Here is a 17,935-nt window from a genome sequence, read left to right on the forward strand (position 1 = left end):
AAATTCTATTTTCTGACCAGTTGCAGATTCCTCCTGTCCTAACTTAGTTCATTAAAAATATCAATTTCTTTCCATGGCCTCCAAAACATTTTTTTTTAATTTGAAAAATTTTTACCTCAGTTCTGAAAGGACTGTCTCCTGCAAACATTCCCACTTCTGAGTGCTTCCTACTTTAGAGGAACAAAAGTTCCAGCTGTCAGTATCCTTAGAGCACACCACTCTCTCTGCCTCCAATAGACCCAAATTCTCACAGAAACAAAACAGAGACGTGGGATAAGACAATGAATTCTCACTTTGCCTCATTGCCAGACTTGTATACAATCCTCTCTGATGTCTTCTAGATCTTAGGCAGTTTGAACACTTTCTTTATGGTGTATATTTAAGATGTACAGCACGATGTTTTGATATACACATATATGATAAAGTGATTACTATAGTCAAGTGAACTAACACATCCATCCTCTCACATACTCACTTTTGTGTGTGTGGTAAAAGTACCAAAAATCTCTCTTAGCAAATTTCCAGTATGTAATATTTTTAGCTGTCTTCCTCATGTTATTCATTAGATCTCTAGATTAATTCATCCTATATAACTGCAACTTTGTCCCCTTTAACCTACCTCTGCCCATTTCCCCCGTCCTCCCACTCCAATCACCATTATACTCTCCATTTCTATTTATTCAATGTTTTAAAAGATTTCATATATAAGTGAGATCGTGCAGTATTTTTCTTCTTGTGGTCTAGTTCACTTCACTTAGCATAATGTCCTCTCCATTCATCCATGTTGTGTCAAATGACAGAATCTTTTTTAAGGCTGAATACTATTCCATCATACTATATATATCACAGTTTATCCATTCATCGGTTGACAGTGCTTTGGTTGTTTCCATATCTTGTCTATTGTGAGTAATGCCTCAATCAACATGAAAGTGCAGCTATCTTTATGAGGTGGTGATTTCATTTCCTTTGGATATATGCCCAGAAGGGAGATTGCCAGGTCATGCGGTAGTTTCGTAGTTTTTCTTTTGATTTCCTTAGAAACCTCCATACTTGCTGCATCCATCTACATTCCCACCAACAGTGTACAAACGTTCCCCTTTCTCCACACCCTTGCCAACACTTGTATCCATTATCTTTTTGAGAAAAGTCTGGACAAAGTTTTGTTTTATGGCAGAGTCTGTATTAAGTATTACTATTCTTAGATTCACAGTCATATACATTTTTCAATGTTTACTCATTGAATCAACATAGAAATTTAAACCATGTTGGGGGAAGCTTAGTAATTTTTTCTTCCTGTTTTTATTTTCCTCAAATGTCTTGAACACAAACTGTATATTTGCTAAATAATGCTTTGCGGTCCTGAGTCAAATATTATTAAAACTTGATATGTTGGGAACTCCAAGCCAAGAGGAGGAAATACTTCTAGACCTCTCCATAAGCTGGTATGTCTTGAAATGAAATAAAAAATATAAATAAAAACTTATTTGAGGTCTATATGGAATAGATGATTTTCTTTGGAAAATAATCATTCAGACAATTACTTATGAAGAAATCTCTTCAATGCCATCTTTGCTAGTAACTACTGGGCTGTTTTCCATTCCCACCTCCAATATTAACATACCATGACATACAATTCCGTAGAGTCAAAAAGATTCAAAAGTCCCCAAATAAAAGAACTTCAAAGTCAAGGCCAGGTGCGGTGGCTCACGCCTGTAATCTCAGCACTTTGGGAAGCCAAGGCGGGTGGATCACGAGGTCAGGAGATCAAGACCATCCTGGCTAACACGGCGAAACTCCGTCTCTACTAAAAATACAAAAAATTAGCCCAACGTCGTGGTGGCGGGCACCTGTAGTCCCAGTTACTCGGGAGGCTGAGGCAGGAGAATGGCATGAACCCGGGAAGTGGAGGTTGCAGTGAGCCGAGATCGCACCACTGCACTCCAGCCTAGGTGACAGAGCGGGACTCCATCTCAAAAAAAAAGAACTTGAAAGTCAAAAGGGGACCAATTCTTACAGAATATTTTGATAATAAATGTAATTCCAGACACACAGACTCTTTAAAGTCCTCAATCCCTAATAAAATAAATGAGAAAATTGCAACCTGAGACATTATACCAATTGTCTGAAGTTTTTAGTGGCAAGAACCACTTATTTATTTCAACAAACATTTATTGAACATCTACTCCATAGCTGGCAAAAGAAGACATTTTGGAATAAAGAAATGCAAGGCACAGTTCCTGCCCCCACCTCCAGTTGTTCACAGTCCACTGGGGACTAGGGACTAGTGAGCAGAGACACAGAGTGATGGGCTCTTTGATAGAGGTAGTCACAAGTTGAGGCCTCAAACTCACAGAGCAAGAAACCAGAACAAACTTTCTGGAAGGGGTTGGTCCTGAGCTGAGTCTTGATGAAGGTGAAGGAGCTGCTTAGGAAAGAAAGAGATCAAGAGAAAAGGGCCTGGCTCTCTAGGTCTTCCCGCATTCACATTAGTCTAGTCCACTCTTAAAATGTTTTGGTTTTGAGTTTGGTTTTGTCCGTGAATTATTTTATCTCTAGGTCAGAACATAGTGCTAAAGGAGTGAAAGCCACACCAGCCACCTTAAAATGCCTCACACTAACCACAAGGGGGAGTAGGTTAAAGATGGCTGAATTCAGGTAAATCACTCATCACCATCATTAAAGCCCACCAGTAAGTAGCCTAGTGTTGCGGGACATGGTCCGAACCTCCCTATAAAGGCAGCTTTGCTTACTGCGTTATTCATTTTATCAATCTGTGTGCTTTTCAACAATCCCTTTAACTTGTAAGCAGAAAATAAGAAATATTCCATAAAAATATGTAAAACAAATTTATTAATTCAAGTATTTATTGAGTTCCTATTATTTGCCATATAGATATTACAGTAATATTCTAATCATACATTTAAGCCTTTGTAAAGCGGTTTGGGGATTTCATTTTTTCCCCATTTACTCATTTGTTACTCTAAGCCTGAATATGGAGGTGTTCAAAGACTAGAAAGATAGGCATAGACAAGAGTATATCAATGTATAGAGGATGGGAGAAGGAGGGAGAAGGAATGGTTTGAAAGTATCTTCAGAACAGGCCGCATAAGTGACTGGAAAGTTTTCAGAAGTGGGGCTTGTGGATATCTTAAATTTGTGTGTAGTGCCACAGTTTGTAGAGTTGGAGAACGATGGTCAGAACTCATCATTTATTCATTCATGGTAGCTGTGGGTTCTTACCTCTCCTCTAGGCTATAAATAATTGGCTATCTTTGGGACCTCTGAAAGAAAGATCACATTTCTGATCAAAATTTGGGATCCATGGTCTGCCACATATAAGTGTTTTTATAAGGAAAATGGGATAAACATTTAAAAGCAGGATTGTCACTTTTTTGGCCCAAGTGTTAAAGATGTCAAAATAAGAACATCTTGGTGAGTCCTCTGCTGAGATCTCTCTTTCTCTCTTTCTCTCTTTCTCTCTCTCTCTCTCTCTCTCGCCCCCCTTCTCTTTCTCTCTCTTTTTCCCTCCTGGCTCCCAGGACTAAGAAAAGGATAGATCAAAGGGACAGGAAATACAGCCTATGCCTGGAAGACTTAATATTTTAGCTATTTGCTGGGAATGGAATCTGGAGGCAATTGCAATAGAGTAAAAAGAAAAATGATCTAGGAGTCAAGACACAGGTAAAATTCTGGCTTTGCTGCTAAATATCTGGATGTGTTAGGCAAGTCATTTAGTCAACCTAGGCCTCAATTTCTCTATCTGTAGGAAATAATGATGACTGAAATTTGTTAAACATGTATTATGAATCTATCAACAGTTCTTAGAGGCTTATTTGGAGGGGGATGAATAGATCAGTGATTTTCAAACTTAACTTTTGTGCAAGGGAATCCTTTCATAAAATGAAGTCTTGTATGGCTCCCTAATACATAGCACAGATAAAAGTAGTATACCTATTTCATAAGGTACCATGTATAGCATTTCCTCATGAGATATTTGAAGATTATCATGATCTGTGATTTCCACCATGTCAAGCTTTGATCTGTAACATATTTGAGTAGTAAGCATTTTTTAACTTAGTTTTTCAAATAATAAAATAAATGTAATGAAATGTGTGTGGATCCCTAGAACACAGTTTAAAAGCCACTGAATGAGTTTATCTTTCAGGTCTCTTCTGAATCTGATATTCTCCCCAACTGAGCCTGGCTCAGATGGCAAAAACTCCTGCCAAGAACACATACACACCAGTCACTTTTCTCCCCCATGAAGGAAGATGCCTCTTTTATTTCCCAGCAGAATCAATGCATAATATTAAAAACATGTCAGTGTGACTAGTTCTAATTTAGTCTCTCCTTCAACAAGTTTTGGGGCCAAAGGTATTGCTACATCTGTGACAGTCGTAACTGCTTTGGGATTCTACTTGGACTCACAGTGTGTACATCTGAATATTCCCAGAGGTACCTAGTCAAGCTCAATAAAACTTTGAATGTCAGTAGACCTGAAATCCAGTATATAAGAAACCTGAACTAATATTACATAGTGAATTTCAACAATGCTGCTTGGATGGTAAGAGAAGTTCTCATCAGTCTTTACCTGTGTGACCCTGGCCACTTTTCATTTGGGACCTAGTTTCTTGAACTAGAGATCAACATTATTTCCTTTCCAGCTGAAGTATTCTTTATTCTCTAGTTAGTTAACATCCTTCTGTGATCAGCTGTACTGCCTGTATCTCCACCACTTCTCATTTATCAGCTGGGCTGTTTTCATGCACATACATTCTGTACAGATTTTCCACTGTGTAATTCTGGTGATTCTACATATGAATTAAATGTTTTATGTTTGCGCTTAAAACTGGAATTGCATGATATGAGATGAATGGTAAAATTTACATTTTAATTTTTACACTCAGAACAACATTAAATAGCAAATAAAAGATATAAAATATTTATGTATAAATTTAACAAAATCTATAAGATTTCATGTGTATATGAAGAAAACTACAAAACTCTAATGAAATAAATCAAAGTAGATCACAAATAAATGAAGAGATATTCCATGTTCATGGATAAGAAGACTCAATGTTGTTAAAATATCAGTTCTTCCCAAGCTGATCTACAGATTCAATGCAATTTCAATAAAGTAGCCCAGAAAGTTACTCTGTGGTGAACAACAAACTGATCCTGAAGTTTGCATTGGGAGGCAAAAGACCCAGAATAACCAACAAAATATTGAAGAAGAACAAAGTCAGAGGACTGACACTATACTTCCTCAAGAGTTACTACAAACCACAGTAATCAAGACAATGTGGTATTGGTGAAAGAACAGACAAATAGAGCAGAGGAACAGAATAGAGAATCTGGAAAAAGACCCACACAGTATTGTCAATTGATCTTTGACAAAGCAAAGTTAATTCACTGGAGTAAGGATAGTATTTTCAATAAATGATACTGGAACAATTAGACATCCACATGCAAAAAATGAATATAGAATCTAACCTTATACTACACAAAAATTAACTTAGAATGAATCACAAACCTAAATGGAAAACTATAAAACTTCTAGAAGAAAACATTGATGTTAGATTCCATTACAATAAAAAATTTCTGCTCTGTGAAAAACTTCATTAAGATGATGAAAAGATGAGGCACAGACAGAAAAAATATTTGCAAAGGACATATCTGAGAAAGGACTGTTACCCAGGATATACAAAGAACTCTTAAAACTCAACAACAAAAAACAAACAATCCAATTAGAAAGAGAGCAAAAGATCTGAACAGACACCTCTGCAAAGAAGATATACAGATGGCAAGTAAGCATATAAAAAAATGTTCCACGTCATATGCTGTTACAAATTTGCAGATTAAAACAAAAATGAGATACCACCGCATACCTATTAGAATGGCCAAAATCAAAATGAGTTAAAAACTTATGCCCACACAAAAAAGAACTACACATGAATGTTTATAGCAAATTTATTCATAGTTGTCAAAAATTGGAAGTAACCAAGAAGTCTTTTGGCAGATGAATGAATAAACTGTGGCATATCCATACAATGAAATTCAGCAATAAAAATAAACTATCAAGCCATAAAAAATCATGGAAGAGAAAGCTTAAATGCATATTGCTAATTAAAAGAAGCTAGTCTGAAAAAGCTACATATTATATAATTCCAACTATATGACATCTGAAAAGGCAAAAGAGACAATGCAAAGATCAGTGGTTTCCAGGGACTGGGGGAAATAGTGGGGAAAGGATGCAGAAGCGAAGCACAAGGAATCTTTTTTGTTTTTTCAACTTTTTTTTTTTTTTTTTTTTTGAGTCAGGGTCTCACTCTGTCACCCAGGCTGCAGTGCAGTGGTGCAACCTTAACTTACTGCAACCTCCACCTCCTGGGCTCAAGTGATCCTCCCAACTCAGCCTCAGTAGTAGCTGGGACTACAGGTGCACCCACCAGGCCCAGCTAAGTTTTTTGTATTTTTTTGTAGAGACAGGGTTTCGCAGGGTTACACAGGCTGGTCTCAAACTCCTGGACTCAAGTGATCCACCCTTTCAGCCTCCCAAAGTGCCAGGATTACAGGCGTGAGCCACCACGCCCGGCTCCAACTTTTATTTTAGACTCAGGAGGTACATGTGCAAGTTTGTTCCCTGATTATATTGTATGATGCTGAGGTTGGGGGTACAAATGATCCTGTCACACAGATACAGAATAGTACCCAATTGTTAGTTTTTCAACCCCTCCTCAACTCTTTAATAGTCCTCAGTGTCTATTGTTGCCACCTTTATGTCCATGAGTTCTCAATGTTTAGCTCCCACTTATAAGTGAGAATATGTGGTATTCGGTTTTCTGTCCCTGCATTAATTTGCTTAGGATAATGGCCTCCAGCTCCATCCATGTTGCTGCAAAGAACACAATTTTGTTCCTTTTTTTTTTTTTTTTTTTTTTTTTTTTTGAGACAGAGTCTCGCTCTTGTCACCCAGGCTGGAGTGCAATGGCGCAATCTCGGCTCACTGCAACCTCTGCCTCCCAGGTTCAAGTGATTCTCCTGCCTCAGCCTCCTGAGTAGCTGGGATTACAGGCACCTGCCACCATGCCAAGCTAATTTTTTTGTTTGTTTGTTTGTTTTTTTAGTTGAGATGGGGTTTCACCATGTTGCCAGGTGATTTTGCTCTATTTTATGACTGTGTAGTATTCCGTGGTATATATGTACCAAATTTCCTTTATTCAACCCTTCGCTGATGGGCACCTAGGTTGGTTCTATGTCTTTGCTATTGTGAATAGTGCTGCAGTGAACATGCAAGTACAAGTGTCCCTTTGGTAGCACAATTTGTGTTCTTTTGGATATATACCCAGTAATGGGATTACTAGATCAAATGGTAGTTGTTTTAAGTTCTTTGAGAAATCTCCAAACTGCTTTCCACAGTGTCTGAACTAATTTACATTCCCACCAAAGTTTATAACCATTCCCTTTTTTTGCACAATCTCACCAACATCTGTTGTTTTTTGACATTTTAATAATAGTTATTTCCACTGGTATGAGATGATATCTCATTGTGGTTTTGATTTGCATTTCTCTGATGACTAGTGATGAGAAGCATTTTTTCATGTTTGTTGGTGACTTGTATGTCGTCTTTTGACAAGTGTTTGCTCATGTCTTTTGCCCATTTTTTAATGGAGTTGTTTGTTTTTTGCTTGTTCAATTCTTTAAGTTCCTTATAGACTCCAGATATTAGATCTTTGTTGAATGCATAGTGTGTGAATATTTTCTCTTATTCTGCAGGTTGTCTATTTACTCTGTTGATAGTTTCTTTTGCTGTACAGAAGCCCTTTAGTTTAACCAGGTCCTACTTGTCAATTTTTGTTTTTCTTGCAATTGCTTTTGAGGATGTAGTCATAAATTCTTTCCCAAAGCTATGTCCAGAATGGTGTTTCCAAGGTTTTCTTCTAGGATTTTTATAGTTTAAGGTCTTACAATTAAGTCTTTAATTCATCTTGAGTTAATTTTTGTATGTGGTGAAAGATAGGGATCCAGTTTCATTTTTTTGCATAAGATTAACCAGCTATCAAAGGATATTTTTGATCAGTGAAACTATTCTGTATGATACTGTAATGGTAGATATATGACATTATGCATTTTTCAAAACATGTAGAACTATACACATTAAGAGTGAATTCTAATATAAACTATGAATTTTAGTTAGTAATTATGTGTCAATATTGGTTTGTCAAGTATAACAAATGTACCACACTAATGCAAGATGCTAATAATAGTGGAAACCTGGAGGGAGTAATATGAGAACTCCACTTTCCATTTTCTTCTTTTTCCTTCTCTTTTTTTTTTTTTTTTTGTAAATCTGAAAAGTCTAGTAATTACATACAATATCACCATCACAAGCTGAGAGAGAGCATGAACGAGAATAAAAAGCTTTTTTTAAGTACCTTTAACAGCACTTTTTTTTTTTTTTTTTTTTTTTTTTTTTTTTTGCTTTGCTTTCTGAACAAAGGGTTCCACATTTTCATTTTGCTGTGGGGCTAGAAAATTATGTAGCCCTGTTTATCACTTTGTATAAATAATAGCTAATGTTTATTTAGCACATATTATGCAACAGGTATTATGGTAAGTACTTTCACATATTACTTCATTTAAAACTCACAACCATATGGTATTTTATATATTTTATAATGATTTGTTTTACACATTTTAAAATATTTTATAATGATATAATTAACCCCATGATAATATTTTCATGCCTATTTACAAATGAGGAAATCAAGATTTAGAGAAGTTGAGTGTGTTGATCGAAGTCACTTAGCTGATAGGAGAAAGGGTCAGATTTGAACCCAACCATCTGATTCCCAGCTCCTAACCACCAGCTATAACCACCACCATGTTAGATTTCAAGCTGTCTGAGGTACTTCTTTAGCTATGCTACTGACCACTAAATATAAACCTCACTGATTACAATGCTCAGGCATGTGCCCAAAGGGTAGCCCTGCAATTTTAATCATCCTGCGTGTAATGTGAAATATTCCCAGCCAGCAGATACTTTTAACAAAACCCCTCAAATTCTTTAGATGATGCAAGCGGCATAAATGCACAAGAGTCATATGAACATTATAAACTATACTTCTTTAGAGACTTATAAATTATGAAGAATTAATTTTCTCTTAAAAATATGCACTATGTATGCATGCTTTTATAAAGCAGACCTGGGTAATCAATTTTGAACTGAGAAGGCACACACTAGATTTGAACATCAACAGCAAAAAATCAAAATTAATCCTCTTAAGCTTCTTTGGCTAAGTTCTTTGCCATACTTGTTCCTGCTTTCTTTCTGACTTGCTCAGCACATAGCTATGGGGTTAAGCAAAGGAGACCTTTTCATCTGTGCGGGTTATGAGGCACAGTTGTCTGTACAAAGTTTAGGGCTCTCTGCCAATCCCATAGGCCTCAGCTCTGCAGCGCAGATGTATGCCTCAACTTACCAGATAAACTAGGCTCCAGTCTCTCTCACATTAACAATTGATCTTAAAAGGAATCTGAAGGAACATATCTGCCAAAGTTGGCTCTGCACTTCTGACTGAAAACCACATCTCACTGAGTGGTTGAGTCTGTCGTGGAGGGACTCGGGTCTTGGGAGGTTTGAAGTACAGTAGGGGGTTTTAGTCCTGCTGTGACGAAGCTAGCTAGTCCAAGCATCTCTTCTTCTTTGGCGCATGGTGGAAGCATGAGGGATATGTTATGATAAAAATCCCAATTATGCCTTCCACCATCTGTTAATAGCATGTGCTTGTGTACACGTTGCCAGGAAATATCGAGAACAAAGGAATGAGAGGCCCTCATTCCAGAGACATGGCTCTCAGCTCCCACTGAGGTTCACTGATTTGGTTATAGATGTGTCGATGTCCTCAGCACCCAGCCCCACATAACATGGAAGTCCACGGTCCTGGGCAAAGCTAGACTCATCCAGGTCTGTTTGGGAAGAGGGATCCAGTGGAATGCAACATTGATGTTTTTCTTATAATGTCTCAAAAATACAATTAAAATGGAGATAACCAATTAGCTCCAACATCATATGTGTACATGAGACTGACTTACAAAGTCATTTAAAAAATACAGATCTCCTTGAAAAAAAGGCACACATGGCATGCATTAAATCAAGTTTTATAAAAAGATTAAAGTTTAAACTTTAATTACATTGTAAATATGTGAGTTGGAACCATTGTACTTACATCAGGGGATTTTTTTTCTTCAAGATGAGTGAGAATAACTACAATAGACATGAAACTATTGTAGAAATAACCGACAACTTTGAATAGATAATTGGAACCCACAGATAAAGTAATACGCGTTAAATCATATTAAGGTTTATAAAAAGATTAAAGTTTAAGCTTTAATTACATTGTAAATATATGAGTTGGAACTATTGTACTTTATCACATCAGGGGATTTTTTTTCTTCAAGATGAGTGAGAATAACTACAATAGACATGAAACTATTGTAGAAATAAGCAACAACTTTGTATAGATAATTGGAACCCACAGATAAAGTAATATACTGAGCCATTAGTTTCTACCTCTTTCTAACTACATTAGTGTCAGCGTTAACAACTAATAAAAACTCTACTAGGCTGGGTGCTGTGGCTCACACCTGTAATCCTAGCACTTTGGGAAACCAAGGTGGGTGGACAACTTGAGCTCATGAGTTCAAGACCAGCCTGAGTAAAATGATGAGACCACGTCTCTGTGAAAAATACAAAAATTAGCTGGCTTGGTGGTATGCGCCAGTAGTCCCAGCTACTTGGGGTGGGCAGGAGTGATCGCTTGAGGTCAAGGGGGTTGAGGCTACAGTGAGCAGGGATCACCCCATTGCACTCCAGCCTGGGTGACAAAATGTGACCCCATCTCAAAAAAAAAAAATTCTACTGTATTTTTAAGATCTTTTTTATAATGTGATCCTAGAAAATAATCTGGACCTTAAGAGATGTGTTTAAAACATTACTAAACAAAATTTATTCAGTTGCAGAGTAACTTTCTAATGAAGATTCCTGATTTTCTCATTATAACACATAATCAGGGATCTTATCATACAGACTACATTCAGAAATTCCTTGGTAGAAGTTAGAAATTTGTCTGTGAGGAGCAAGAGTTCTTTATCTACATATAAAATAAAACAAATGTGGAGTCATATTTTTGTCCCCAAACATCCCTTTGATACTACCATTGAGGTTTTACAATTAGGACAGTTTTCTTCCAGCACCCTCACTAAACGACATCCCTCTACTCTCATCTTGCACAATTCCCTTCCTTCCTCTCCAGCAAACATTCCTCTACTTTCCTTTGCCAGGTGAGTCTCATGCTGCCGCACACCTACCCTGAGAGCTGGCTGCCCTTAAGAGGAAGTTCACTTAGAACATCTTGATTAAAATGAAATTTGTGCATTGTTTTCTAGTGTGGCCTGCACACGTTGGAGATGAAACAATTGATGCTCAAAAAGTGAAATGACTATGACATGGCTTCTTTATATAGCTGCTAGGGATACAGTTTCTGATCCCTGTTTTAGTATTCCCTTTTCCTGCCTCTCTCTATTCGTCTTTTGCTTCTCTACTCATTCCCTCTGTGACCCTAGCCCAACTCCTAGCTCCAATTCAATCATAATGGTTTCTCCTCAATCCTTTTCTCACAGGACTGAATGTGTTAAGAAGAGAAAGTCCTCCTCTTCCAACCTCTCTTCCTATAAACCCTCCCTCTGTCATTCCTGTACACAAAATTTAAAAAGGTTAATACTTAGGTACATTATTGTGAATGGTTTTTAATTAAGAAAGCAATGCTTATAGAATACTTGAAAGATATAATGCATGAAACAACAGTTACTCGTAAATCTACAGCCCAAAGATAACCACTGTGCAGACATTGATACATTTTCTTTCTTATAATTTTGTACATATAGCTATATGTTTTAGCATTTTGGGGACTATATTGGAGCTATACTTTTGCTTCCAGATTTGTTTCTCGTGTCACTAAAAATTATTGAAAAGCATAAATGTAATGAACGTGTTATAGTTTATCACACACTCTAAAGAATTTTGGACTACTGGCTAATCATTTTTAATTGATTCTGTCTTAGTGGTGTGCTGGCAAACTGGCTGTCTTAAAAAAGAGCCCTGACTTATTCTATTTGCTAGATTCCACGGTGTAAATGCTCCTATCATGGCAAAGTTCAACAATCGGCTCACAAAAATTCCTAAAAATGTAATCAGTTGTTGCAAGCTGGTATGCCCCAGTCCCAACAAACCACTGGCTATCAAATATTATAAAGGTGACATATTTTGGCTCTCAGGCAGCCTACATTTAAGTAGGGCCCTTGATAAACAAGGAAATGACCTTTAAATCCATAGTTGCCTCCATTTTCACCATACTGTATTTCATCTAGCTGTGTTCCTAGTTGACAGCCTTCACTTGAGAGTGACCCATCTCCAGTAACGACCTTGAGAATGTATGATAATGGCAGACAACTTGGAATATGCTTAGTTTTCTTTACATTCCTTACCCTGGTTGTTCAAAACCACTTTCCATAGTCTTGTGTTTCCTGCCTTTCATTGCTATTCAATCCTAACAGTTTCCAGATGTTTAACTTCCATTCAGTTACAGTTACATATGGTTTGAACATGGAAGAGGACAGTTAATCTGAAATGAAAAAACAAAGTAAAACACTAATGTGTAACTAACTTTGCAGGTAGGCAGGATGAGCTTTCATGCCATCTCTTCACTGACTGCTAACGACTTGCTCCTTAAAGGAAAGTCCTAGAACTGTGACATAAAGATCAAACAAATAGCTTTTCTGAAGGTTTTGTTACCTAAAATGGGATTCTGTAGGCCACCACCTTCAGAGTAAATGTGTCAAATTTTAATTTACAATATTTCATCCATCATCATATTATAATAACCCTTGGTCTTCTTAGCTAAGTAAAAAGTTAAGTAAAATTTTCAGATTCCATCTAAATTATATCTCTTGTTTCCCCACAAAGCTTAGTGCAGTGCTTACCTGTGGTGACAATTGTCAGTACACTTTTTTTGAGTTAATGAAGACTGACATGGGCATAAAATGTATTGCAATAGAGTAAAGGCTGAATATTATGGGGCTACTGTATCACAAATAAAGCTTAGGAATTGAAAGGACCTGGGTTGAAATCCGAGCTCCTTATTTGCCAGCTGTGTGAACTTCAGTGCGTTATTTAATCTTTCTGAGCTTCCATTTCCTCATCCAAATATCTGCATAACATCTTCCTTTGTAGGATGGTTGTAAGGTGTTTCAGTTATTTCTTGCTATGTAACAAACTACCCAAAACTTAATGCCTTAAAACAGTCATTTATTTTGCTTTTGCTATTGTTGATCAGGAATTTGGGAAGGGCTCAGCTGGGTAATTTGTCTCTGTTCCATGTGGCATCAGTTAAATTGGCTGGAGGCGGAAGGTTTGAGATACATGGCGTATTTATATACTTATATGTATTAGCTCCTTGATGCTTCCTGGCCTCTCCCTCTTATCCTCTGAGGCTGGGGGTTGGCAGACTTTTCCTGTAAAGGTCCAGATAGTAAATATTTTAGGCTTCAAGGGTCATATGATGTCTGTCACAGCTATTCAACTCTGCCATTGTAGCATGAAAGCAGCCACAGACAATAAGTAAATAAATAAGTGTGATAGTTTCAATAACATTTTATTTAAGTTTCATATACTTTTTACGTATCACAGACTGTTGTTATTCTTTTGGCTGCCCCTCCCTGCCATTCTTAGCTAGAAAGAATGTGACGAGCCAGATTTGGCCTACAGGCTATAGTTTGATGACCCTTACTCTTGCGCCTTTCCATACAGCTTGGGTTTCTCATGACATGGTGGTCCCAGAGTAGTCATATTTCTTACACAGTATCTAGGTCCCCACAGCAAATATTCTGTGAGGCAGGAAGTGGAAGCAGGTAAAATCTTAAGGCCTGGGTCTTGAAACTGGCATAATGTCACTTCTGCTGTATTCTCTTGGTCAAAGCAGTCATAGGGCCCACCCTTATTGGAGGGGGTGGAGAAATTGAGGGAGTGGAGATTGGAGGGGCTTGATGGGAGATTGGCTAGGTCACATTGCAGAGGAGCATGTGGAAAGGAGAGATTATTGTAGCTACAAATACAATCTACCACGTGACGACTAGGAATAATATTTATAAAGTACCTGCTTCTCATGATATGTACCCAATGAATGATGACTCATATTGCTATTAATAGTGTGATTATTAACTTTAAGGGGGGAGCAATTAGCACCGAGATTCATATTCACCTTCTTAGAGGAAAAAGGTAGTAAAAAATTAGGCTTTTAAGAAATTCTCACTTGGGTTTCCCTCATCTGCAGTAATGGGGCCTATAATAGTAACTGGTTTTGGGTTGTTTTAAGAAGTTTATTGAAATAAAATATGAAAAGTGCTCAAGTAGAGCACACTTGGCATGAATGTCATAACTGTCCATTATTGCTATTTTACGTCATGGTTTAGAAATAATTTATTGTTTTTGATTATCATAAGCTTTTCTAGGACTTCCAAAACCTAGACTCTAAAATGCATTGGCTGGGCACGGTGGCTCATGACTGTAATCTCAGCACTTTGGGAGGCCGAGGTGGGTGGATCACCTGGGGTCAGGAGTTCGAGACCAGCCTGGCCAACATGGTGAAACTCCATCTCTACTAAAAATACAAAAATTGGCCAGGGGTAGTAGTAGGCACCTGTAATCCCAGCTACTTGGGAGGCTGAGGCAGGATAGTTATTTGAACCCAGAAGGCAGAGGTTGCAGTGACCCCAAGATCATACCACTGCACTCTAACCTGGGTAATAGAGCAAGACTTCATCTCAAAAAAAAAAAAAAAAAAAAAAAAACAAAAACACACACACATAAGATGCCACGTCACAGGATTTAATAACTTTAGGCATTTTATAACTGATATACTCAAGAGAAAAATGTTTTTAAAAATTGGAACTTGCATTATTAAAAATTACATATATAACAATATAATAGATATAGGAAAATACGTTCATTCACGTTCACATCACAGTCAAATTTTGAGGTAAATTTTCTATTGAATTTACATTTTTAAACAACTAATGAACATGTCTTAGTTGCATTTTGCAGAAATAAGTGCTAGCCAAATATGATATATTGATATTGACCACTATAGGAACAATCACATAGAAGAGAAGCACTAAAACAGAAAAGAAACTGATTCAGAATTGTAAATAGGGTGCAAACTGGGGTTTTGTTGATTGATATTGGCTTCAACTGATGAGTTTCTAAAATAAGGCAGCAAATGGATAAAAGGATCAGGACGCCAATGAAAGCTCTAAACAACTGCAAATAAATTAGATTCCTGAGTAATAAATCTTGAATCTTGCTGTTTGATCACCCTTATCAGGCAGAAGCCTGAGAAAATAGAAGAGCTTTCCATCCTGCCCAGAAGGTCAAGGACACACTTGGCATCATCAGCTCCACATTCCTAAGGGGAGGACCCTCCACCGAGAATGCAAAGAATGACTTCTTGGTCTGGATAAAACCACTACTTCTGGGGCTGTATTCCCGCTGGTCCATGGCAAGGCAGCATGCAGCAATTTAAGAATAACACACTTTGATGCTATTCAGCCATTTAACGGAATCTTTGCTGACATGGGAAAACAGCCCCCAGTATGTTGTTAAGAGAAAAACAGGTTCAAAGCTGTAAATATAATGTGATACAATTTTTGTCAAGCAACATAAGACACATGAAAAAAACATTATAAGGCTTTGCCAAACATAATGGAAGCCACCCACGTGCGACAGGATTTGGGGTAACTTATTTTCCTGTTTCTTTTGAGTTTTTATTGGTTTTCCAAATTTTCTGCTGTATGTGTTATTGCTGAAGTACAGAACAGTTATTTTAAGGCATAACTGAAGTAGAAGGAAGTAAGGCAACAATAAAGTGATACTGAGAGTAAATAAAACATAATATATTTGTCAGTGCTTAGTAAATCCGTGCCCTACCTCAGCACATAATATTTCAAAGTAACCACAACATGCTATGTTAAATATTTAATTTAAATTTTTATATGAGGCTGAATTACGAGGTATTATAAATATTAGGTATTGCTATACTTCATTAGCTAATCAAACTTTATCAAGCAAAATACACATGAAATTGCACTTGCCAACATATAGACTTATTTAAAAGTCTTTTAAAAAAATACTGTCATGTTAGAGACCATGACATTGTCATGTCTGAATTATGGGGTCTATTCAAAGAGGCTGTGGTGGAATCAGGTGGCAAGGTGGGGGAAGGAAATCCATTCAAATCAACCAATATACAGTAATCCCCTGTTATCTCTGGGGAATACATTCCAAGACCCTCAGTGGATACCTGAAACTGCAGATATTAATAGTACTAAATTCTATATATGCCATGTTTTTCCTATACATTAATAGTTATTATGAAGTTTAATTGATAAATTAGCCACAGTAAGAAATCAACAGTAAGGAATAATAAAGTAGAACAATTATAACAATATGCCAGCATCTCTGCTCTTGTACTTTAAGGTCATTATTAAGAAATATAGGAGTTACCTGGACTCAAGCACTGCAATACCATGACAGTCCATCTGATCACCAACGTGGCTACTAAGTGACCCACAGGCAGGTAGCTTATACAGCGTGGATGTGGATACCCTAGACAAAGGGGTGATTCATGTCCCATGCAGGGCTGAGTGGAACGGTGAGAGATTTCATCACCGCAAAACAATGGGCAATTTAAAATTTATGAATTGTTTATTTCTGGAATTCTCCATTTGATATTTTTTGTCCTCAACTGACGACAGCTAAGAAACCACAAATAAGGGGGAACTACTGTATGTGTTATGCTTTTAGGGGAAAAAAAAGCCATTGAGGATGGAATTTCTGAGCTTACCTTAGGTTGTGTTGGCATGACGAAACCCCCCTTCCACAAGGCAGTTGCTACCTCCTTGATTTATTTATCTCCAGTGCCTAGTGTGTGTGGCAAGGTATTGCCCAGTAAATATCCGTGCCATGAAGAGGGCCAAAGTCTTGCTTACAAGGTGGTGAATGTGCTAAAAGTAATCCCAAGGTCCATATGATAGAAATGCTACTTTGAATTAGAGTCTTGCCAACACACAGCACACTTATTTACTATTAAACTGATACAATTATCAGTATCGATAAGAAATAATTATCATTTCCTTACACTTACTCTACACTTGCTTACTCACTAACGAGTCATCAGTCACAGGCTGTAAAGTCGGAAGGAAAAATGAACTGCTGGTTCCTGCTGTAAATTCTCTAACAATACTTATGAAGTCTTTTCATTTTGTCTCCTTTAACATTTAGAAACCCCACTTTGTCCAATCAACTAAAATAAGACAGGCTTTTGGTTTAGCTTAGTATTCCCTGAATTTATGGGAAAGAGAATGGCTTTGTGTCTAACTAGATCTGTATGCCAACTTGGGAATATCAATTCTCAGAAAGCATTATTGCAGTCTCCTCACATTTGATTTTGTTTGAATCTCCTGTGCTGCCTCACCTATATGGTTACTTAACAAGGGCTGCTCTGAGCTCCCAGTTTGGTTGCTGAAGGTGATTGATAAGTGATACACTTTTGTCGTTACAGAGTTTGTCCATCAAACTGTCTCCACACACTCTGTAAATTGGGAACTTGGCTTGTAATTTCCAATCCCCATGAATCCTCAAGAACAAGGAACTGACCCTGTTGTTCCTATATTAAAAGTGAATCCAGGTAGAAAGAAACCTTCGTGTGCACTTGTCCATTTACCTCATTCCGGATGGAGAAGCACATGCTGATCACTTGGGGTCCCTTCCAACTTCACCGAAATTTGCTATTTATTCTTTTGTGCATTGTTTCAACAAGTA

The 17,935-nt window shown here is 37.3% G+C and overlaps 1 long non-coding RNA gene across 1 annotated transcript in view; it reads right to left on the bottom strand.

The window, feature by feature from the left end:
- Nucleotides 1-12,684, bottom strand: part of LOC123571880 (uncharacterized) — a 33,329-nt gene extending 20,645 nt beyond the window's left edge. Inside the window, exon 1 of the long non-coding RNA XR_006696176.3 lies at nt 12,547-12,684. This is a non-coding gene — a long non-coding RNA (uncharacterized lncRNA). The remainder of the gene's footprint in view (nt 1-12,546) is intronic.
- Between the last annotated feature and the right edge of the window lie 5,251 nt (nt 12,685-17,935).

The sequence above is a fragment of the Macaca fascicularis genome, chromosome 2 (assembly GCF_037993035.2).
Source record: "Macaca fascicularis isolate 582-1 chromosome 2, T2T-MFA8v1.1".
NCBI classification, from domain to species: domain Eukaryota; kingdom Metazoa; phylum Chordata; class Mammalia; order Primates; family Cercopithecidae; genus Macaca; species Macaca fascicularis.